This window comes from Schistocerca cancellata, chromosome 4, assembly GCF_023864275.1.
Source record: "Schistocerca cancellata isolate TAMUIC-IGC-003103 chromosome 4, iqSchCanc2.1, whole genome shotgun sequence".
NCBI classification, from domain to species: Eukaryota; Metazoa; Arthropoda; class Insecta; order Orthoptera; family Acrididae; genus Schistocerca; species Schistocerca cancellata.
Genome location: NC_064629.1, coordinates 623,650,914 through 623,675,429, shown reverse-complemented (window position 1 = coordinate 623,675,429; position 24,516 = coordinate 623,650,914). Strand labels below are relative to the sequence as shown.

General features: G+C 43.1%; 1 non-coding gene across 1 annotated transcript; it reads right to left on the bottom strand.

The window, feature by feature from the left end:
- Positions 1–16,003: 16,003 nt before the first annotated feature.
- On the bottom strand, positions 16,004–16,076 carry Trnaa-cgc (transfer RNA alanine (anticodon CGC)). Its single transcript has one exon. It is a non-coding gene; the product is annotated as a tRNA-Ala (tRNA).
- Positions 16,077–24,516: the final 8,440 nt, after the last annotated feature.

Below are 24,516 nucleotides of genomic sequence, written 5' to 3'. Positions count from 1 at the left end.
TAACATGTTAGTTGATAATGGCCTATTTGTACCTATTTCACATAAGAAGGTCTCGGTACCAGCTCGAGCTATTTTCATCTGAAATTGTTTGTGCTAAAGTATGTTTACACAGATTATACAGATTAAATAATGACTGAGCACTTCATACATGGAATACATAAATTTTAGCGTTACATGAGAAATACACTTATGTTTGTAATTTGTTAATAGATATAGAATGTAGTTCATTGCTACTCGAATGCGTAATTCCTTAAATAACTTAATACATTACTGATATACAAAATTCATTGATTGTAGCTTTGAATAAAGAAGATAATATACTTCTGTCTGCACACAATAAGACGAGCAATGCATTACTGCTTGTGTGCAGTATATTTTAAACACTATGCAGGATGTCATTGGGAAGGAGGAGCCTTGGAATAAAAGTTCTTCGAGCCTTCTCCCCTCAAGCGACATTACCTTATTACTACAGTCTTAGTATGTGGTGACGGTGTTCATTTGTTTTGTGATTGTTGTGTTGTCTGTGACTGTGTTGTGGCATTCAGTGTCACGCATTGTTGGTTTTGGTCCTTTACATGTTGATCCAAATGTTCAAATTTGCGTGAAATCCTGTGGGACTCAACTGCTAAGGCCATCAGTCCATAAGCTTACACACTACTTAACCTAAATTATCCTACGGACAAACACACACATTCATAATGAGATTTTCACTCTGCAGCGGAGTGTGCGCTGATATGAAACTTCCTGGCAGATTAAAACTGTGTGCCCGACCGAGACTCAAACTCGGGACCTTTGCCTTTCGCGGGCAAGTGCTGTACCATCTGAGCTACCGAAGCACGACTCACGCCCGGTACTCACAGCTTTACTTCTGCCAGTACCTCGTCTCCTACGTTCCAAACTTTACAGAAGCTCTCCTGCGAACCTTGCAGAACTAGCACTCCTGAAAGAAAGGATATTGCGGAGACATGGCTTAGCCACAGCCTGGGAAGTCCCGAGTTCGAGTCTCGGTCGGGCACACAGTTTTAATCTGCCAGGAAGTTTCATATCAGCGCACACTCCGCTGCAGAGTGAAAATCTCATTCTGGAAACATCCTCCAGGCTGTGGCTAAGCCATGTCTCCGCAATATCCTTTCTTTCAGGAGTGCTAGTTCTGCAAGGTTCGCAGGAGAGCTTCTGTAAAGTTTGGAAGGTAGGAGACGAGGTACTGGCAGAAGTAAAGCTGTGAATACCGGGCGTGAGTCGTGCTTCGGCAGCTCAGATGGTAGAGCACTTGCCCGCGAAAGGCAAAGTTCCCGAGTTCGAGTCTCGGTCGGGCACACAGTTTTAATCTGCCAGGAAGTTACACACACACATTCATGCCCGAGGGAGGACTCGAACCTCCTCCGGGACCAGCCGCACAGTCCATGACTGCAGCGCTTTAGACCAGTTCGCTAATCCCGCGTGGCTTACATGTTGATCTCTTCTGAGTTATGTTCACTTAGTGTTCCTTCCTCGGTTTCAAAAATCTGTGGTCGAGTTTGTGTCCTCCTATGTTGTTTGTTGTTTGTGCTTGTCTACGCCTCCTACCATATGGCTATTGGCGCTTGTATTCTTCGTGCAGGGTGTTCGATAAAATATCGGCTATGCTATTTATTGTGTTCCAGTCATCGGGATTACGTTTTATTCTGACGATGTCATTATCGTTCTGGATAGGTCTCACTTGTGCTAGCGTGTTGCACAGCAGTGTCCCAGTTTCTCCGCATAAGTATACTTCATCGTTAGTTAGTCCCATACGGTTTAAATGTACCGAATACGGCCCGTGGCCTGTCAGGAAATGGACCATCCCCCGGCTTGGGTCGACATATTTCAGTTGTAGTCTTTCGCGTACATCAGGGAAGAAAGAGTATACTCGGCGACCCTTTTCGGATGCATCCCACTCTCTGTGCCATGTTTGAATCCGCTATTGTTTCATTTGTGTTTTGCTCATAATGCTTTTTCCCGTAATTTCGGTGACTTTATTGAGCCAGTCTCTCTCTTAAGCGCCGGCCGGGGTGGCCGAGCTGTTCTAGGCGCTACAGTCTGGAACAGCGCGACCGCTACGGTCGCAGGTTCGAATCCTGCCTCGGGCATGGATGTGTGTGATGTCCTTAGGTTAGCTAGGTTTAAGTAGTTCTAAGTTCTAGGGGACTGATGACCACAGCTGTTAAGTTCCATAATGCTCAGAGCCATTTGAACCATTTTCTATAACTGGATTGCCCTGTAGTGTCTCTCTGAGCAGTAAATATACAGTTTTGTTGAGAGCTATTTTTAATTTATTTTCTTTGCACCAGGTGTTAATTTTCCGAAGCAGTTGCGTGCCTTTTGTCTCTAGTGCTGCTCTCGAGTTGTCTGACACCACTACGGCGCTTTCTATGACCACCAGCGGCGTACTTTGGCCTCAAATAATGACACCCCAAAACAGCAGGGAACCTCCACCTGGCAGCACCTGCTGGCCAGTGTGTCTACGGCGTTCAGAATAACCGGGCTGCCTCCAAACACGTCTCCGATGGTTTCATGGTTGAAAGCATATACGACACTCATCGGTGAAGAGAACGTGATGCCAATTCTTGCGGTCCATTCGGCATGTTGTTGGGCTAATCTGTACCGCGCTGCATGGTGTCGTAGTTGCAAAGATGAACCTCGCCATGGACGTCCATTGCGCACAGTTTGAGTCGTAACACGACGGCCTGCGGCTGCACGAAAAGCATTATTCAACATAGTGGCGTTGCTGTCAGGGTTCCTCCGAGCCATAATCGGTAGGTAGCCGTTGTCCACTCCAGTATTAGCCCGCGGACGGCCTGAGCGAGGCATGTAATCGACAGTTCCTGTCTCTCTGTATCTTCTCGAAATTCGAACAATATCGCTTTGGTTCACTCCAAGACACCTCGACACTTCCTTTGTTGAGAGCTTGCGGGCTTTCAAATAAAGATGAAATGATGTGGTGGTGGCCCACAACTACGTATACTCTGACTCGGAATTGAAATATTAAAAGTTTTGGCTGATATCGTTGTCTAGGGGCTGGGATACGTAGTTGCCACATTACAAGCCAAATACTGTTGAGTCTACAGTGTACAATATGAATATACACATGAAAAGAATGGTCGAAGATTCCTATCACTTGGCAATTGCGAATGTAACGCAGAAATTTATAAATGAAAGGATTGAAATGAAATAAAATCTACAGTACTATCTTAGCGACTTTAAATGATGAGTGCGATAGTAGAAGTACTTTTGAGAAAGTGGTATATTTCTGCAAAACACTTATTGGTGTCGATGGTCCAGCAATTAAATAAAATATAAGTTGAATAACAGGGAAACAATAGACTCCTACTGCACGTAATTAGCTATGAACAACAACATAGCTCACGGGACATTCACTTCCAAACGCACACAACGTCTTCACTGTAGAAACTTCGGAAATCTCACAATTGCCCAATTCGGGACTCCGAAGTATTTCTATCTACCGCGACCACGCGCGAACCGCTCCGCACTCTCCAAGTTCCTTCCGCGACCGTGCGCCGCACTGTCCCGAACTCGCCGTGTGCTGTGCGACCCCGTACCGTCCCTCACGCCGCACTGTCCAAACTCCCCCTCCACTCACTTCGGTAGTCGCCTCCCTTAATAACGAGTGCTGTAATTGGCGATAGCGCAGCCGTCATGTCTCCAAGCCAACACACACTCACAAACATTTTAAAACACATTCTAAATACAGGATTTACATTTAAATAACTTGAAATTAAATAAATATTCCTATGGCTGGACGATAAACATGCTCTAACACACATAATTAAATCCATAAACAAATCAAAGGAACAGAAACAAAAGGTAGTTCAGTATCCTAAAGTCTCTGTGCTTTCTAAAACGCAATAAATATTTAATCAAATTCTTCATGAATAGTTTCTATCGGATATAAACAAAGACATAGACGAATAAATATATTTATAAGCATCCTGCTGCCGTTTTTTCGTGTAACTGTGGAGTAGTTATGGCCTGACGCGATCGATAGTAATCGGCCGCTTTGACCTCCAATAACTCATGTACTATTCAAGTTAAATGCCTTTAATTTATACAAATTTAGGTTTATGCTAATAGCTTTCTAAAGACACGTCGACCGTTTAGATTTAGGAAATTCGTTGCTGGGTGTTACTTGTATAATTTACAGTCAGATACTAAACTTTAAACTAATAAAGATATTGCAAATCTGAGTAAACCATCAGAATCGTCGTGCAAATAATGGTAATGTACGTGTTTCTTTTTGAGGTGTCATGATCCATCTGGCTACTACTAATTTCTATAGAAACTATGATATGGCTGCCATTAAGGTTTCGCATCTTTGGCACTCCCCACATGTCTCCTTCATCGACACAGCATCACCATGGAATTCCCAGCCAAGTGGTCCCTGGACGCTGGCTAACGTTCGGCACCTCATGGAACTGATCGGCTGTCGGACACCCTCCGTGTGATAGGCACTGCTCAAGCGTGGCTGTTTACATCCGTGGGCAGATTTAGTGACATCTCTGAACAGTCAAAAATGGTTCAAATGGCTCTAAGCACTATGGGACTTAACATCTTAGGTCATCAGTCCCCTAGACTTAGAACTACTTAAACCTAACTAGCCTTAGGACATCACACACATCCATGACCGAGGCAGGATTCGAAGCTGCGATCGTAGCAGCAGTGGGGTTTCAGACTGAGGCGCCTAGAAACACTTGGCCACAGCGGTCGGCTCTGAACAATCAAAGAGACTGTCTGTGATATAATGTCCACAGTCAACGTCTATCTTCAGGAGTTCTGGGACCAGGGTGATGCAAAACATTTTTTGATGTGTGTATGTGACTGCTTTCACAGATACATAGATACATTACATTTTCCCTAGCCCCTTCTAACATATTTAAGCCTTCAGTTCACCTTTTGATATATTAATGTAGCCAACAGCCTTGCGGCAGTGGTAACACCGGCTCCTGTCAGATCACCAAAGATAAGCACTGTCGGGCTTACCTACCACTTAGATGGGTCACTGTCTGGGTCTCCCAAGTGCTGTGGGCAAGTGGGATGTCTCACCCCTTGTGAGGCCAGTTGAGGAGCTACTTGACTGAGAAATAGCGACACCTATCGCAAAAACTGACAACAGCCAGGAGAGCGGTGTGCTGATCACATGTCCCTCCATATCTGCATCCTGCGCATCCTGTGAGGCCCAAGGGCTGAGGACGACATGGCAACCGGTCGGTACCGTTGGGCCTTTAAGGAGTGTTAGGACTGTGATTGTTTGTTTGTTTATATGATTATCTGCGGAAAAAATTAATATTTGGGTCAACATTTGTAAAACTCTAATTTCTCTCTCTCAAACGCCACCCTACGGTGAGAAAGGGAGAGTTTTAGTTTCAGCGAATCAAAATTTACAAGTAAATACGTATTTTTTATTTATCCATAACCATTTTCCACGCAAAAATGAAGCATGGATTTTCTTGAATTACAGCGCCAACTACCAAGAATCAAAACAAATATTTAAGACAAAATGTCCGTAGTTTTTTATGTAGAATCTGATTCTGCAATAAAAAATGGGGGTTCCTGTTTGAAATTTTGAAGTTGCCTCCCGCCCCACCCGCAGGGCGGGCTAATTTTAGCACCAACAGACGCGCCCTCGAAAATAGTCAACTTTGGATTCTACACATTTTTTCGTGTGAATCTTATTTTTTGAGTTATTCTGGTTTTTCAACTTAAAATTCACACCCTGAATATTTAGTTGTCTGTGTGTACTTTACCGAACGGTAACAGTAATCATGGCTTACTTTTTGTTGTCTAAGTTTCCTTTATCCGTTGCTATACGCATGTTTTGTGTCTTATTGCTACTGGAATTGAAACTGTATGGTCAAGAAGCCACAGATTATTTAACAATGTTGTCAACAGTTGGCACTGGAGGCCAAGGGTTCAATGTACGAAAGAACTCAGCAAACGACCCTACACAAAATTTGTAAATTAGCTAAAAAGCTTTGACTTCTCCTCTCTTAAGTTGTCAGAAAAGAACGGTCTTTAATACCATAGCGAATAATGTGTACCAGTAATGATATAATCAAATTATGTGCAGTATTAGTTAATTAAATATGGCATATGGCGATCTATCTTTCATAGCGTGTGCTACAAATATGCAACACACAGATCAACAGCAGATATGCGGCAAACTTTTGGTAACTGCTGTTATCACTGAAAACGAATAATTAAAATGATAGTAATATAACATGATCATCTTTTCAGAAGGTTTGAAATATGAACCCTGAGGATGTTCTGAAAAACGGTGCACTTTCTTTAGTTCCTTGCAAAACGTTGTTTAATCAGGCTATGGTTAAAACTATTACCATTCGTGTGCTAGGAGACGATGTTTGCTCTTCACATACGACCATTCGAAATTTTACAGCTCGACCCACAACACGGTTGCGACATAAGCAACGCTGCGAAGGATACTCTAAGGGAACTGAATTAGTTCGACAAACGACGAAGCCGTGTCTTCTGACAGCTCTATTGAGCACATCTCGTCAAGTAATCATAGGATATCGTATTTCCGCTTCGATCGATTTCATTGTGGTTCAAGTACTTTCATGCGTTACCAGTCTGAGTGTGTCCGTGAGGCTAGAGCTGAGGAACCGTCTTATACATCACAGATTCCTCAACCTCATCCTCTTCGTCTCTTCAGCTTACAATAAGTTATCTTACAGTAACACAACTAATTTAGTTTTGTCCATTGTTATTCATAGAATGTGACTACATTATTTTAGAGAATTTACATACACCTTCACTTGGGGAAAAAGAAACTTTTTGTACACAATTACCCATTTTATCCTCTGAGTCACATTTTCAGTTGCTATTCTCATTCAGTCAATGCGAGCTCGCTGAATATGAATCATTCTAAAATATTATGTGGGATTTCTTCTCAAAGATGGCACTGCTGTCAACAGTGAGAAATCGCATTTCTGAGGTAAACGCTATTCATTGGAGCTTTAAATTGCAATAGTAGTTAGGGGTTCAGTATGTGAAAAGCTTGCATCAGTGACAAAACATTTGCGTGACATGTAAATGTGTTAGAGGGAAATTACCTTGATCTCCGTACTTCTGAAAAGTCCAAACATATAGCGAATTGTTTAAAAAATCACTAGCCAGATGATTTACGTTTCTTTCAACTACGGCCGTTAAATTTTTGTTCTGTATTTGTTGCAGTTATGAATTTGGGTAAAACTGGTCAGTGAAAGAGAAGATATGAAAATTTACATGTTGTTTAAATCGTAGTATCGGTGTGATCAATGGATATGGATGATGTCACTACGAACGAAAGTAGTTACATTATTGAATAGCCGCTCTGATATCCATCATCGATCTGTAGCAACTTCTCGACTGCATTTGAGTAGTTTGGCTGTACTGGCGGTAATATAAAAGCCACACATGTTCAGTTTCCACCAAACTATTATACGACGCAGCCAAAACCACGTACAGGGTTTAACGGTTCAAATGGCTCTGAGCACTATGGGACTTAACATCTGAGGTCATCAGTCCCCTAGAACTTAGAACTACACTACTGGCCATTAAAATTGCTACACCAAGAACAGGACGTGCTACAGATGCGAAATTTGACTGAAAGGAAGAAGATGTGGTGATATGCAAATGATTAGCTTTTCAGAGCATTCACACAAGGCTTGCGCCGGTGGCGACACCTACAACGTGCTGACATGAGTAATATTTCCAACGATTTCTCATACACAAACAGCAGTTGACCGGCGTTGCCTGGTGAAACGTTGTTGTGATGCCTCGTTTAAGGAGGAGAAATGCGTACCATCACGTTTCCAACTTTGATAAAGGTCGGATTGTAGCCTATCGCGATTGCGGTTTATTGTTTCGCGACATTGCTGCTCGCGTTGGTCGAGATCCAATGATTGTTAGCAGAATATGGAATCGGTGGGTTCAGGATGGTAATACGGAACGCCGTGCTGGATCCCAACGGCCTCGTATCATTAGCAGTCGAGATGACAGGCATCTTATCCACATGGCTGTAACGGATGGTGCAGCCACGTCTCGATCCCTGAGTCAACGGATGGGAACGTTTGCAAGATAACAACCATCTGCACGAACAGTTCGACGACGTTTGCAGCAGCATGGACTATCATTTCGGAGAACATGGCACCGGTTACCCTTGACGCTGCATCACAGACAGGAGCGCCTGCGATGGTGTACTCAACGACGAACCTGGGTGCACGAATGGCAAAACGTCATTTTTTCGGATGAATCAAGGTTCTGTTTACAGCAACATGATGGTCGCATCCGTGTTTGGCGACATCGCGGTGAACGCACATTGGAAGGGTGTACTCGTCATCGCCATACTGGCGTATCACCCGGCGTGATGGTATGGGGTGCCATTGGTTACACGTATCGATCACCTCTTGCTCGCACTGACGGCACTTTGAACAGTGGACGTTACATTTCAGATGTGTTACGACCCGTGGCTCTACCCTTCATTCGATCCCTGCGAAACCCTACATTTCAGCAGTATAATGCACGACCGCATGTTGGAGGTCCTGTACGGGCCTTTCTGGAGACAGAAAATGTTCGACTGCTGTCCTGCCCAGCACATTGTCCAGATCTCTCACCAATTGAAAACGTCTGGTGAATGGTGGCCGAGCAACTGGCTCGTCATAATACGCCAGTCACTACTCTTGATGAACTGTGGTATCGTGTTGAAGCTGCATGATCAGCTGTACCTGTACACGCCATCCAAACTCTGTTTGACTCAATGCCCAGACGTATCAAGGCCGTTATTACGGCCAGAGGTGGTTGTTCTTGGTACTGATTTCTCAGGATCTGTGGACCCAAATTGCGTGAAAATGTAATCACATGTCAGTTACAGTATAATATATTTTTCCAATGAATACCCGTTTATCATCTGCATTTCTTCTTGGTGCAGCAATTTTAATGGCCAGTAGTGTACTTAAACCTAACTAACCTAAGGACATCACACACACCCATTCCCGAGGCAGGATTCGAACCTGTGACAGGAGCGGTCGCGCGGTTCCAGACTGAAGTGCCTAGAACCGCTCGGCCACATAGGCCGTACAGGGTTTCATTTGGTGTACTTTTTGTCACGTATCTCTTTTGTCGTTAATGAACGTCTTCAGCATCATTCTCGGTTGAATTCTTTTATATGCTCAAAAGAAACGTGTTTCCCGAGATCATCAACAATATCAAGCTATTCCGTGGAAAGACAAAAAAATTCCTTGTATTCGGGCCTCTGTGTAAGAAACAATCAACATAACCTTCATGAGCGTCAGCGCCTTTGGTATCAGATACGCATAAAATATATAAAATATGGCGGTATCCACATACGTACGTGTAGTGTTACTAGAGGTCTAAGACGGAGTTCGCTCTCCCAGCGATATCTTGGTTGGGAACGAGCGCTGCTGGTGACAGTAAGCAGTAGGGAATTGAAAATGAAGTCAAAAGAAAAACTGCTGAGCAGTCGCCAATGTGTTACTCCTACGTATTTATCCGAAATGTTCATAGGTTTAGCTCTGCAGCTACTGAAACCTTGACGCAATGCCAATATCCTCATGAGGTACTGAATGAAACACACCTATCTAGTAGCATGTAACATGGCGGCACGTCCTTGCATTGGACTCATTGTCACACAGAAGATATTGAAACCAATCTCATCCACGAGCACACAACCATCACCCAGGCTTCAAAGATATTGAACGGAGCTCGATACAAGGCGGTTATATCTATCTTTATGGCGTCCCAGATGTGTCCAATAACACTCAGGTCAGGACTGCTATGAGGCTGCATTAGTACACTCATGTCCGAGGAGTGTTGTTCAAACCATTTGAACACTATTCTCGAAGCTTCAGAGTGGCTGAATGGTATTGTATTAGGTTGGTGCATAAGTGCGTAGGTTTTTTTCCACAAGTTTAATTAACATAACTGATGCAGACAAGGGTCACTTTAGTCATCAATAATATACACTCCTGGAAATTGAAATAAGAACACCGTGAATTCATTGTCCCAGGAAGGGGAAACTTTATTGACACATTCCTGGGGTCAGATACATCACATGATCACACTGACAGAACCACAGGCACATAGACACAGGCAACAGAGCATGCACAATGTCGGCACTAGTACAGTGTATATCCACCTTTCGCAGCAATGCAGGCTGCTATTCTCCCATGGAGACGATCGTAGAGATGCTGGATGTAGTCCTGTGGAACGGCTTGCCATGCCATTTCCACCTGGCGCCTCAGTTGGACCAGCGTTCGTGCTGGATGTGCAGACCGCGTGAGACGACGCTTCATCCAGTCCCAAACATGCTCAATGGGGGACAGATCCGGAGATCTTGCTGGCCAGGGTAGTTGACTTACACCTTCTAGAGCACGTTGGGTGGCACGGGATACATGCGGACGTGCATTGTCCTGTTGGAACAGCAAGTTCCCTTGCCGGTCTAGGAATGGTAGAACGATGGGTTCGATGACGGTTTGGATGTACCGTGCACTATTCAGTGTCCCCTCGACGATCACCAGTGGTGTACGGCCAGTGTAGGAGATCGCTCCCCACACCATGATGTCGGGTGTTGGCCCTGTGTGCCTCGGTCGTATGCAGTCCTGATTGTGGCGCTCACCTGCACGGCGCCAAACACGCATATGACCATCATTGGCACCAAGGCAGAAGCGACTCTCATCGCTGAAGACGACACGTCACCATTCGCCCCTCCATTCACGGCTGTCGCGACACCACTGGAGGCGGGCTGCACGATGTTGGGGCGTGAGCGGAAGACGGCCTAACGGTGTGCGGGACCGTAGCCCAGCTTCATGGAGACGGTTGCGAATGGTCCTCGCCGATACCCCAGGAGCAACAGTGTCCCTAATTTGCTGGGAAGTGGCGGTGCGGTCCCCTACGGCACTGCGTAGGATCCTACGGTCTTGGCGTGCATCCGTGCGTCGCTGCGGTTCGGTCCCAGGTCGACGGGCACGTGCACCTTCCGCCGAACACTGGCGACAACATCGATGTACTGTGGAGACCTCACGCCCCACGTGTTGAGCAATTCGGCGGTACGTCCACCCGGCCTCCCGCATGCCCACTATACGCCCTCGCTCAAAGTCCGTCAACTGCACATACGGTTCACGTCCACGCTGTCGCGGCATGCTACCAGTGTTAAAGACTGCGATGGAGCTCCGTATGCCACGGCAAACTGGCTGACACTGACGGCGGCGGTGCACAAATGATGCGCAGCTAGCGCCATTCGACGGCCAACACCGCGGTTCCTGGTGTGTCCGCTGTGCCGTGCGTGTGATCATTGCTTGTACAGCCCTCTCGCAGTGTCCGGAGCAAGTATGGTGGGTCTGACACACCGGTGTCAATGTGTTCTTTTTTCCATTTCCAGGAGTGTATTTTCCTTCACTATTTACAATTTTCTTCCACCGCTGGGACAACTTTTCAATTCCGCTACTGTAGAAATCACGTGATTTTAAGGGGAAGAACTCGTCATGCCATGTTCGGGGTGCTCGACAGAGAGCGGAAAACGTGAAAATTGTGTAGGTTTTTTTTTCAGTATAGCAGAATGCTGGCGTTATCTAGGGAGTAGCGTCACTTCACTCAGTCTTCATTGTTGACAATAAATGTCAGCAGTGGTGATTACACCTCAGGGAATGTCAGTAGTGATGGTTACACCTGAGCGAGGCAATTCGTTGCACACCACACCGTCGCTGTGCTACCAGATGGATAACTTTATCTTCTGTGGATGAGTGCAGGTCTTTATGCGGGGAGTTGCTGCTTTATTTGGGCTCAACCATTCCTTTCCTTTCCTTATTTAGCGTAAAAACACCATTTCTCGTCACCAGTACCGGATAATAATGGTAGATGTTGTTCACTAGCCAATTTGTGACGAGAGAGCAGAGATGCACATATGGCCACCCACTGATTTTTGAAATTTTGGCTCATACATCCAATTTCCGAAACTTCCCCATTGTATGCAAATGACGCACGATGGTGGAATGATCACAGTTCATCACGTTTGCCAGTTCTCGAGTACCTGACTTGGATCATTGCGGATTAATGCTTTTAAACGATTTTCATCAAACCCAGAAGGTTTTGCAGAAGTGGAGAGTTACTAATGTCAAAGCGATCTTTCTCAGAACGAAAACTCCGTTCTAGTGCCGTGGCCAATGACATTATTCCCATACACGCTGCAAATGTCTCAGACTGTGTCCACTGCAGTCAACCCTCTATTGATCTCAAACAGAAGAATATATCGGAAAAGTTCGGATTTCTCCATCTGGTGTCCACAGCTCCACTTATTATATCCAAATTAGAAAATGGCAATATGTAAACTCAAATAGCTACAGTGAATAACAAATAAAAATGGCAATTGATAAATAAATTCATAAGAAGTGGAATACCAGCATGCAAAACAACGTGATAGTTGAAATAACTGATGAACATGATCTAACAGTAGGTTTCATTGTCATTCGTCGGCGAGGAACGACAAAAGAATTGTTTTACCGCATTTTAACACCCTCAGAAGAGAAGCACAGGTGATGAACAAAAATATGGGACCAACGAGAGAATTTCATGCTTTTGCAGAAGTGGAGAGTTACTAATGTCAAAGCGATCTTTCTCAGAACGAAAACTCCGTTCTAGTGCCGTGGCCAATGACATTATTCCCATACACGCTGCAAATGTCTCAGACTGCGTCCACTGCAGTCAACCCTCTATTGATCTCAAACAGAAGAATATATCGGAAAAGTTCGGATTTCTCCATCTGGTGTCCACAGCTCCACTTATTATATCCAAATTAGAAAATGGCAATATGTAAACTCAAATAGCTACAGTGAATAACAAATAAAAATGGCAATTGATAAATAAATTCATAAGAAGTGGAATACCAGCATGCAAAACAACGTGATAGTTGAAATAACTGATGAACATGATCTAACAGTAGGTTTCATTGTCATTCGTCGGCGAGGAACGACAAAAGAATTGTTTTACCGCATTTTAACACCCTCAGAAGAGAAGCACAGGTGATGAACAAAAATATGGGACCAACGAGAGAATTTCATGCTTAAACATAAATGCACATACTAACCACATCTTTAGGTTGTAGTGTGGCGTTTCACCACAGATGACACCTGTGCCATGTCCTCAATACGTTGCAAGTGTACTCGTGGTCAGAGCGTTGTTCTCTGTAGCTGTGGTCCCGTTACGTCGGAGCTCCGTGAATTCGAATGTGGGCAAATTGTTGCTGCTATTATGGTTGGTGCTTCCTTAACCAAGGGAGCCGAAGCGTTTTGTGTTCCATACAGAAGATTTGTATAGGGGAAGCAGATATACGTCATCCGCTAAGTCACAACGTGGACGAAAGTATGAACTGAGTGATCGTGACAGGTGGACATTAAAGAGGATTATGACGACGAATGAGAGGACGACAACTACAAAAGCATTTAAATAATTTAATTTTGCATTTATAGGGGGGAATGGAATTCCAAAACCTCACACCAGTTAATCAAATACCTTTAACAAGAAAGCGTGGCGCTGAAGCCGTAAAATGTATACAGCAATGGGAGAAACTTATTTGGTTGAATGAGTCTTGTTTCACATTGTTTCCAACTTCTGACCGAGTTTTATCTCCCAAAAGTGCCACATGTCGGGGCTGAGTGATCATCTGGAGTGCCACATCAGGATATTTCATGGACACCATGGCTACTCTGCAAGGTCGCATTACTGTCAAGTCTTACGCAACCATTTAGCGAATCAGATCCATCCCATGATACAATATTTGTTCACCAATGGTGATTCTGTGTTCCAAAACGTGGGAGCCCTATTCACACAGTTCCCATCGATTAGGATTCGTCTCGTGAGCACGAGGATAAACTGTCGCACCTGTCCTGGTTACCGGTCACCAGATCTCAATATTACTAAGCCGTTGTCTATATTGAAGAGAAGTCTACAACTGGACTTGCCACTATTCTGCAAGAATAGTGGTATAAGATTCAGTTGAAAACCACACAGGGCCTGTCTTTATCCATCCCAAGATGACTGGGTGCTGTTTTTATTGTCAACAGCTTTTTACACCGTATTAAGCAAGGTAAAGTATTGAGTTCTTGGTGCATCCATAGTTTTGTTCACCACCTGTACTCCAGCAGATGTATGAACAGCGCCTTATTGGCAAACGAAATGCCAGCCTCATTATTTAGAATTTATTTATTCTCTGTCATCAGCATGTAGCAAAGCTCGCTCTAGACCTCTGGCTGCTGACCGATTGTTACTGTCCAGCGCTGACCAAGCGAATGATATGCTGCACTGTGATACACCCAGCCCTCCTTTAGTATCCACGGTAGTCAACAGCGATCCAAGCCATCAACACATTGTTGCCCGCGGCATTTGACTCCGTCCACGTTCATTTTAGTGGAATCACGAATTATCATGGTAACCCCTTAACACGGCGGCACATGAAAATCTCAGTACCGCACTAACTCTGAGATGGAGAGTTTTATTAGGCACAGATCCAACTTTTTTTTCTGTCTTCCCCACCTTCCCTCCCACTCCAAATACAGTATAACTTACCGTCACATCCACATTTAACATGCCAAAAATCTTAGGACTTCAATAATAACGAAAAGAATATATACATAATGTTTCAAAATTATCATAATAATTCATTTCTTTCAGTGATTAGTACTATGCTTTTTTAATTTTCCTTTATTCTTTGGGGGGAGGCATTATCAACATGATACCCTCCCCCCACTCCCTTGTATCGGCACCTCAGTCCCACACGACGGGCACCCACCATTTCTCTGCGATGAAATGCGCTACCATCGCCCGTATTTTCCAGCCTGTATTCAAGTATCACGGTCTGCCGGGTTCCATTCACCGAGGAAACAGTTCTCGTCCTTCGACATAATAGCCGCTCTAATTCTGTTGTTCTCGATTTCTTGAGTATGAAGTCCAGTACTTTGTATCTCCTCATGTATGTTTTTACAACTTCGAATGAACACTCGCTGCTATGATTTTATTGGAGACAGTAATAATTATTCTTTGTGCATTGTGGAAGAACTGCTACGCTACAATTTCATGTTGTGTTGTAATTATTGTTAAAATGGGGACTCTGAAGACAATATACAATGTGATCATAAGAGAACGTTCTAAGATTCCACACACTTTTATGCAGTAATTCTAAAACATGAATGGTTACTGGAAAAGGAAAATAGAAAGCAACACTCGGAACAAAATCTTGCGATTGCTTTAATTGTAATTACGCTATTCTTCCTAGCGGATTTATAGGCATTGTGATCACAGAGGAGAGCGACTCGCTGCTTGGAACAGGTAAACGGCAACTGCGCCAGTTACTGCGTAGTTACGTGCTGTGCTTCACATCAGATCTGTATGTGTTATATCCTGTACAATACGGACATCAGAACTGTGAAAAGTTGTAGTCGAAGTTTACAGCCTTTATTCTAAGCCATGCCCGCATCTCGTGGTCGTGCGGTAGCGTTCTCGCTTCCCACGCCCGGGTTCCCGGGTTCGATTCCCGTCAGGGTCAGGGATTTTCTCTGCCTCGTGATGGCTGGGTGTTGTGTGCTGTCCTTAGGTTAGTTAGGTTTAAGTAGTTCTAAGTTCTAGGGGACTTATGACCACAGCAGTTGAGTCCCATAGTGCTCAGAGCCATTTTTTATTCTAAGCCGTGATTTTCGATAGATGTGCAAGGAAAAGAAAAAAAAAAAAACATAGATTTTGAAAGGAAATGCCTAGATTTTTACAACTGAAATATTACGTAATACGAGGAGGAGAAGGAGGAGATTAGTGTTTAACGTCCCGTCGACAACGAGGTCATTAGAGACGGAGCGCAAGCTCGGGTGAGGGAAGGATGGGGAAGGAAATCGGCCGTGTCCTTTCAAAGGAACCATCCCGGCATTTGCCTGATGCGATTTAGGGAAATCACGGAAAACCTAAATCAGGATGGCCGGAGACGGGATTGAACCGTCGTCCTCCCGAATGCGAGTCCAGTGCGCTAACCACTGCGCCACCTCGCTCGGTTATTACGTAATACAGGGTGTTTCAAAAATGACCGGTATATTTGAAACGGCAATAAAAACTAAACGAGCAGTGATAGAAATACACCCTTTGTTGCAATATGCTTGGGACAACAGTACATTTTCAGGCGGACAAACTTTCGAAATTACAGTAGTTACAATTTTCAACAACAGATGGCGCTGCAAGTGATGTGAAAGATATAGACGACAACGCAGTCTGTGGGTGCGCCATTCTGTACGTCGTCTTTCTGCTGAAAGCGTGTGCTGTTCACAACGTGCAAGTGTGCTGTAGACAACGTGGTTTATTCCTTAGAACAGAGGATTTTTCTGGTGTTGGAATTCCACCGCCAAGAACACAGTGTTGTTGCAACAAGACGGAGTTTTCAACGGAGGTTTAATGTAACCAAAGGACCGAAAAGCGATACAATAAAGGATCTGTTTGAAAAATTTCAACGGACTGGGAACGTGGCGGATGAACGTGCCGGAAAGGTAGGGCGACCGCGTACGGCAACCACAGAGGGCAACGCGCAGCTAGTGCAGCAGGTGATTCGACAGCGGCCTCGGGTTTCCGTTCGCCGTGTTGCAGCTGCGGTCCAAATAACGCCAACGTCCACGTATCGTCTCGTGCGCCAGAGTTTACACCTCTATCCATACAAAATTCAAACGCGGCAACCCCTCAGCGCCGCTACCATTGCTGCACGAGAGACATTCGTTAACGATATAGTGCACAGGATTGATGATGGCAATATGCATGTGGGCAGCATTTGGTTTACTGACGAACCTTATTTTTACCTGGACGGCTTCGTCAATAAACAGAACTGGCGCATATGGGGAACCGAAAAGCCCCATGTTGCAGTCCCATCGTCCCTGCATCCTCAAAAAGTACTGGTCTGGGCCGCCATTTCTTCCAAAGGAATCATTGGCCCATTTTTCAGATCCGAAACGATTACTGCATCACGCTATCTGGACATTCTTCGTGAATTTGTGGCGGTACAAACTGCCTTAGACGACACTGCGAACACCTCGTGGTTTATGCAAGATGGTGCCCGGCCACATCGCACGGCCGACGTCTTTAATTTCCTGAATGAATATTTCGATGATCGTGTGATTGCTTTGGGCTATCCGAAACATACAGGAGGCGGCGTGGATTGGCTTCCCTATTCGCCAGACATGAACCCCTGTGACTTGTGTCTGTGGGGACACTTGATAGACCAGGTGTACCGCCAGAATCCAGAAACAATTGAACAGCTGAAGCAGTACATCTCATCTGCATGTGAAGCCATTCCACCAGACACGTTGTCAAAGGTTTCGGGTAATTTCATTCAGAGACTACGCCATATTATTGCTATGCATGGTGGATATGTGGCAAATATCGTACTATAGAGTTTCCCAGACCGCAGCGCCATCTGTTGTTGAAAATTGTAACTACTGTAATTTCGAAAGTTTGTCTGCCTGAAAATGTACTGTTGTCCCAAGCATATTGCAACAAACGATGTATTTCTATCTCTGCTCGTTTAGTTTTTATTGCCGTTTCAAATATACCGGTCATTTTTTAAACACCCTGTACGAGAGTGGCTTGTGTGTACCTAGGTGTCGACTGTACTGAAAACACTGCTAGGCTTTGGGCCTATACGAATTTTCTAATGAAATTATTCCACTGTAAATGGGCCAAATTCTACGTGATTTGATGACTCTCCTTTGAAAATGTTGGTTCTTCAACAGTACAAGCAAACTAAGAAACGAGAATTTTAGTCAAGATATACACACTTAAATTTTAGACAGCAGCCGGCCAGGTTGGCCGAGTGGTTCTAGGCGCATCAGTCTGGAACCGTGCGACCGCTACTGTCGCAGGTTCGAATCCTGCCTCGGGCAAGGATATGTGTGATGTTCTTAGGTTAGTTAGGTTTAAGTCGTTCTAAGTTCTAGGGGACTGATGACCTCAGAAGTTAAGTCCCATTGTGCTCAGAGCCATTTGAACCATTTTCGACAGCAAATACCGGATGGTTATAATTAAACTTTCCCCATTTAACACGCTACAACACGGAAAATAACTACCGTACGAGAACTAAATTTGGTAGCATAATTGTCAAGGACATAGGAAAGGGAAATAATGGAGAATCAATTCAATTTAAACACTTTAAATGTTCTGCTACGCTACATCATACCATTACATACCGGTATCATTACTGCTACAAAAGGGGCTCAATACGGCGCCCATCAGTGTCCAGAAGAGTCTGAAAGCGCGGGATTGCATTCTGTACAGAAGAAGAAAGCACGTCCGTAAGTATGCTGGTTGCCTCTCTTGATATGCTGCACTTCAGATCAGCACGTGTGTGAATGTTCCCCTGGTAAACCCTGTCCTTCAAGTAGCCCCACAACCAGAAATCACAGGGAGACAGGATTAGATTAGATTAGATTAGTACTTGTTCCATAGATCGTGAATACGACACTTCGTAATGATGTGGAACGTCTCAGGTTAATAAAAGGTGTCTATACAAGATATTACATTAGACAAAATATTACATGACACTCAATAATTTTTTTTTGTGGAAGTTGGGATATTACCCACTTACTATATCCAAAAATTCATCTAATGAGTAGAAGGAGTTGCCATTAAGAAATTCTTTTAATTTCCTTTTAAATGTTATATGGCTATCTGTCAGACTTTTGATGCTACTAGGTAAGTGACCAAATACTTTTGTGGCAGCATATATTACCCCTTTCTGAAGATTACCCCCTAGTGAAGATCATCCTTTCTCCTAGCGTTGTAGCCATGTACACTGCTATTACTTTTGAATTCGTTCGGATTGTTAATAACAAATTTCATAAGTGAGTATACATATTGTGAGGCTACAATGAAGATTTCTAGCTCTTTAAATAAGTGTCTGCAGGATGATCTTGGATGAGCTCCAGCAATTATTCTGATTACACGCTTTTGTGCAATGAACACTCTTTTACTCAATGATGAGTTACCCCAGAATATGATGCCATACGAAAGGAGAGAATGAAAATAGGCGTGGTAAGCTAATTTACTTAGACGTATATCGCCAAAATTTGCAATAACCCTAATAACATAAGTAGCTGAACTCAAACGCTTCAGCAGATCCTCAGTGTGTTTTTTCCAGTTCAACCCCTCATCAATGCATACACCTAGAAATTTTGAATATTCTACCGATTTCTGATCGAAGTCTATATTTATTAATTCGGTCATTCCATTTACTGTGTGGAACTGTATATACTGTGTTTTGTCAAAGTTTAATGAGAGCCCATTTGCAGAGAACCACTTAATGATTTTCTGAAAAACATCGTTTACAATTTCACCAGTTAATTCTTGTCTGTCGGGTGTGATAGCTATACTTGTATCATCGGCAAAAAGTACCAGCTTTGCATCTTCGTGAATATAGAATGGCAAGTCATTAATAAATATTAAGAACAGCAGAGGACCCAAGACCGAACCTTGCGGCACCCCGTTCTTGATTGTTCCCCAGTTTGAGAAATCACCAGTTTTTTGCATATTATGTGAACCGTTTATTTCAACTTTCTGCACTCTTCCAGTTAGGTATGATTTAAGGCATTTGAGCACTGTCCCATTCATACCACAGTACTTGAGCTTATCTAGAAGCATTCCATGATTTACACAACCAAAGCCTTTGATAGATCACAAAAAATCCCAACGGGTGACTTCCAGTTACTAAGAGCATTTAATATTTCATTAGTGAAAGTATATATAGCATTTTCCGTTGAAAAACCCTTCTGGAAAACAAACTGACATTTTGTTAAAACTTTATTTTTACAAAGTTGTGAAGGTACTCTACAATACATTACTTTTTCTAGAATTTTGGATAAGGCAGTCAGAAGAGAGATTGGGCGGTAGTTGTTGCCATCAGACGTATCCCCTTTTTTATGCAGTGGTATAACGACGGCATACTTCAGTCAATCTGGGAAAATACCCTGCTTCAGAGAGCTATTACATATGTGGCTAAGAATCCCACTTATTTCTTGGGAACAAGCTTTTATTATCCTGCTGGAAATGCCATCAATCCCATGTGAGCTTTTATTCTTGAGAGAGTTTATTATCTTCCTGATTTCAGATGGAGAGGTGGGTGGAATTTCAATCGTATCAAATGGTGTGGGTAAGGCCTCTTTCATTAACTGCCTTGCTTCTTCTAATGAACATTTACATCCTATTTTCTCTACAACATTTAAAAAATGATTATTCAAAATGTTTTCGACTTCCGGCTTGTTGTTTATCAAGTTTCCATTCGCTTTGATGGTGATGCGGTCATCCTGTACTCTTGGTTGTTCTGTCTCCCTTGTAATAATATTTCAAATTGTTTTGATTTTGTTATCAGAGGTATTAATCTAAGACATGATGCACATGCTTGTGGACTTTTTAATAACCTTTCTTAATGTAGCACAGTAGTTTTTATAATATTTGGCTGTTTCTGGGTCATTACTCTTTTTTGTTGTTAGATACAGTTCCCTTTTGTGGTTAGAAGATATTTTTATTCATTTAGTAAGCCAAGGTTTTTTGCATAGTTTCTTATAATCAGATTTTACTACTTTCTTGGGGAAACAGTTTTCAAATTCTCTTACAAGTGTACCATGAAATAAGTTATATTTTAAATTAGCATCTGGTTCCTTGTACACCTCATCCCAGTGTAACTGCTGAAGATTTTCTCTGAAATTTCTAATTGTTGAGTCATTAATTGAACGCACAACTTTGGAGGGTAGTTTTGAATTACTGAATGGAGCTATGTCATATACTGTAACTAGCTGAGCATCATGATCAGAAAGCCCATTCTCAACAGGACAAGAATTTATGTTTTTAAACCTATCTTGGTCTATAAAAGTGTTATCTATCAATGTGCTGCCGTCCTTTACTACCCGAGTAGGAAAATTAATGACAGATGTGAAATTGAAAGAACCGAGCAAGACTTCCAGGTCATTCTTCCTATTACACTCTTTCAATGAATCAACATTGAAGTCCCCACAAATAATAATCTGCTTTCCCCTATCTGACAGATAGCACAACAAGGCATCCAAGTTTTCCAGAAATAAATGAAAGTTTCCTGAAGCGGACCTATATACTGTTACAATTATAAAAGAGCCCTCCTTCAGTTTAAGTTGACAGGCACATACTTCTATATGTTGGTCTAGACAAAACTTTTTTGTGTCTAAGCTTTCTACACAGTGATAACTTTTGACATATGTGGGAACTCCTCCTCCCACCTTATTCTCTCTACACATATGTGAGATAAAGTGGTCGTGCCGACCACGCGTTTGAAAACGGTGGGCTGATAATTCGATCATTCCCAAATGTGTTTCGGAGAAGCAGGTAAACTTCACGAGCGATGTATAGTGAGGTCCCATCTTGCATTAAAGCTGTTGAGTTCTATGGGTCTCCCTCCCGCAGGGCGGATATGACGTGCTGACGAAGCACATCGCAGTAACGCTAGCCAGTCACACCACATCTCTTTGGTCCTTGAGCGCCAACCTGTTCAATAAAGAATGGGCCAATTGGAACCTCCTCCTTCCTTCCTTCTCCGTATTGTCCACATTAAACAATGCCTTGTCCAAGTAATTAATAATTAATAAGCAAAGTCTCTTATGAAGATTTGGGAGCAGCGAAGATTAGAATAAACTTTCAAGTTTACTTAACTTGTCACGTTGAGATGGCGCCAGTTATTCTTGTCTATGGGTCTGATTCTTGAAGCTGAAAATCTAACATCAGGTCCTCACTCTTGGTTTGAACTAAATAACTGGAAGATTATTGTCGTAGAATTTTTTACGTAAATATGTTTTCCACTGATTTTATCACATTTTAGTATATCATAGAGTATTTTCATTTTTCACATTAACAAAGGCGAAATTACATTGTTCGCACCTGTTACACAGAAATACGTCCGATCACACCAGAGGCAGCTTAAGACTCTCACACTCAGCGGAAAAAACAATATCCTTTCTTTCAGGAGTGCTAGTTCTGCATGGTTCGCAGGAGAGCTTCTGTAAAGTTTGGAAGGTAGGAGACGACGTACTGGCAGAAGTCGAGCTGCGACGACGGGGCGTTAGTCGTGCTTGGGTAGCTCAGTTGGCAGAGCACTTGCCCGCGAAAGGCAAGGTTCCGAGTTCGAGTCTCGGTCCAGCGCACAGATTTAATCTGCCAGGAAGTTTAATATTGCAAAGGGTTTACAATTTATCTTAACAAAGGAATTCCTATTAGTTTTCGTTACATTATTAACTTCGATTATTATTTCATAAATGAATAGAGAAATGAACATAGTAAACAGTACAGGATTGCCTAATTAATAATAGAAATTGTAAGCATGCAAATAATTCGTAATTTCAAATGTTTTTAGAAAAAACATAAATTTTAGCTTGAAATATAACATACTGTGAATAAAATTTTATGACAGTTTTCAGAAAAGCAACTGAGATAATGACCTGTCCAAAATTCTAAAAATAATACTGATGTCGACAACTACTGTTTAGGAAAAGTTATGCTAGAGGAGGATGTCCCGTTAAACAATCAAGAACGCAGCCATGAAGCCACGCCATACAGTGACACGTCCACCATACACAGGAACTTCATGCACAGTGACGTCAGGTGAAGATCCCCACATTCGGCAATTCTGTATGTTCTGCTCTCCAGTCAGAGAAAAGTGAGCTTCGTCTGTCCATAGGATGGTCCAAGGCCAGTCCTCGCCAACTTGAGCCCTTGCGAGAAAGTGGAGAGCGAAATCAACACGTCGTCGTGTGTCCTATGGTGCAAGCTGCTGTACGATATGGATCTTGTACGGATACCATTTGAGAATGGTTCGAAGCACTTTCCTTAAGCCGACGACACAGGGACCTTGCTGTCGAACGTCATCGCTGAGCGTGCCGAGTGCAACGTACTGCTGAACGCTCAGAAATGATGATACTTGTGCATACGATACGTGGGCCCCAACGTGGTATACGTGATCGCAACGCACTCCAACGGCAGTTGCGGGATGTTTCTAGTTCGTAAATCGCACTGTTCACTAAACGGTCGCGCGTAAAATTCCCATGTTATCTCTATTAAAACGCACATTTCCTCCATTGTAAATATGCTAGTCACGTTGTTCTATATGTACGTAATACACACAAATAAAAACTTCAATATCCATGTACGTGTTTTAAAGCGAAAAGGAAAGTACCATATCCTATCAGTAAGGATCCAGGCTTATAAAAGTTCCATTACAAACAGTGCGATACAAATTTGCAATAATTCTCCACATAAGATAAGCATTATTTCATCATTCCCACATTTTAATAAAACCCCAAGATCATTCTTACTTGAGCACTGTTCCTACCCAGTAGCAGAATCTTTGCATCATGTGAATTACGAAACGTAAAAGAAAAACGAGCAAACTATCTTTAAACAAGTAGCGCAAGTTGTCCTGTAGATTAAGCCAATCGAACAAATTCACTCCTCAAAAAAAGGTGAACCTATATTCACATAAAAATTATAGTGTATACTTATTTTAAACTAGTAATAAAGCATTAGAACCTATTAAAAAAGTGAATGTTAGAAAAAAAATTTAAACGTGGGGAGACGCGAACCACTGAACTTTCACACATCATGACGCAAATAAGTGTCGCTACTCACTATGCCTTTTTTCCTTTTTTTGTTCGACATTGTTCGTTGCGGATGTCCCATGAGACCCGTTCAAGTTCAGGGTTGAACTGTTGACTCAGTTTTTCACTACAGAGGGCAGCTAACCCTGTGACCGAACACTCTGAGTTACCGTGCCGGCAGCTGATGACCTCAGACGTTAGGTCCCATAGTGCTCAGAGCCATTTGAACCATTTTACCGTGCCGGCTACACTAAACCAATAACATGTCTTCGGTAGCCAACCCTAGCAAAAAAATGGTTCAAATGGCTCTGAGCACTATGGGACTTAACATCTGAGGTCATAAGTTCCCTAGAACTTAGAACTACTTAAACCTAACTAACCTAAGGACATCACACACATCCAAGCCCGAGGCAGGATTCGAACCTGTGACCGTAGCAGCAGCTCGGTTCCAGACTGAAGCGCCTAGAACCGCTCGATCACATCGGCCGGCTAAACCCTAGCATGTTGCCACTTGCTGGAAGCTTTAATGTTACTAAATGAAATTTAATTATAACAAATAGTACCAATAACAGTGCGGTTTTGGTGATCCACAATGTGTCGCTGCCTCTCATAATAAGCAAGTTACAATTATTCTTTTGCCACGAATATGACGTTTCTCATTATTTTATTGCAACGAATAACACATTAAACAATGGGTTTTCGAGTGACTCTCAATTTGCTGGTGCTCAGAAACGATATGTATACGTATAGGTTTGAAATGAATGCCAATATGGCGACTCACAACTCTGTGCTGAAGGGAGATAGCGTGCATGTGACGTAGGTAGCGTTGTGCCTTCTGACT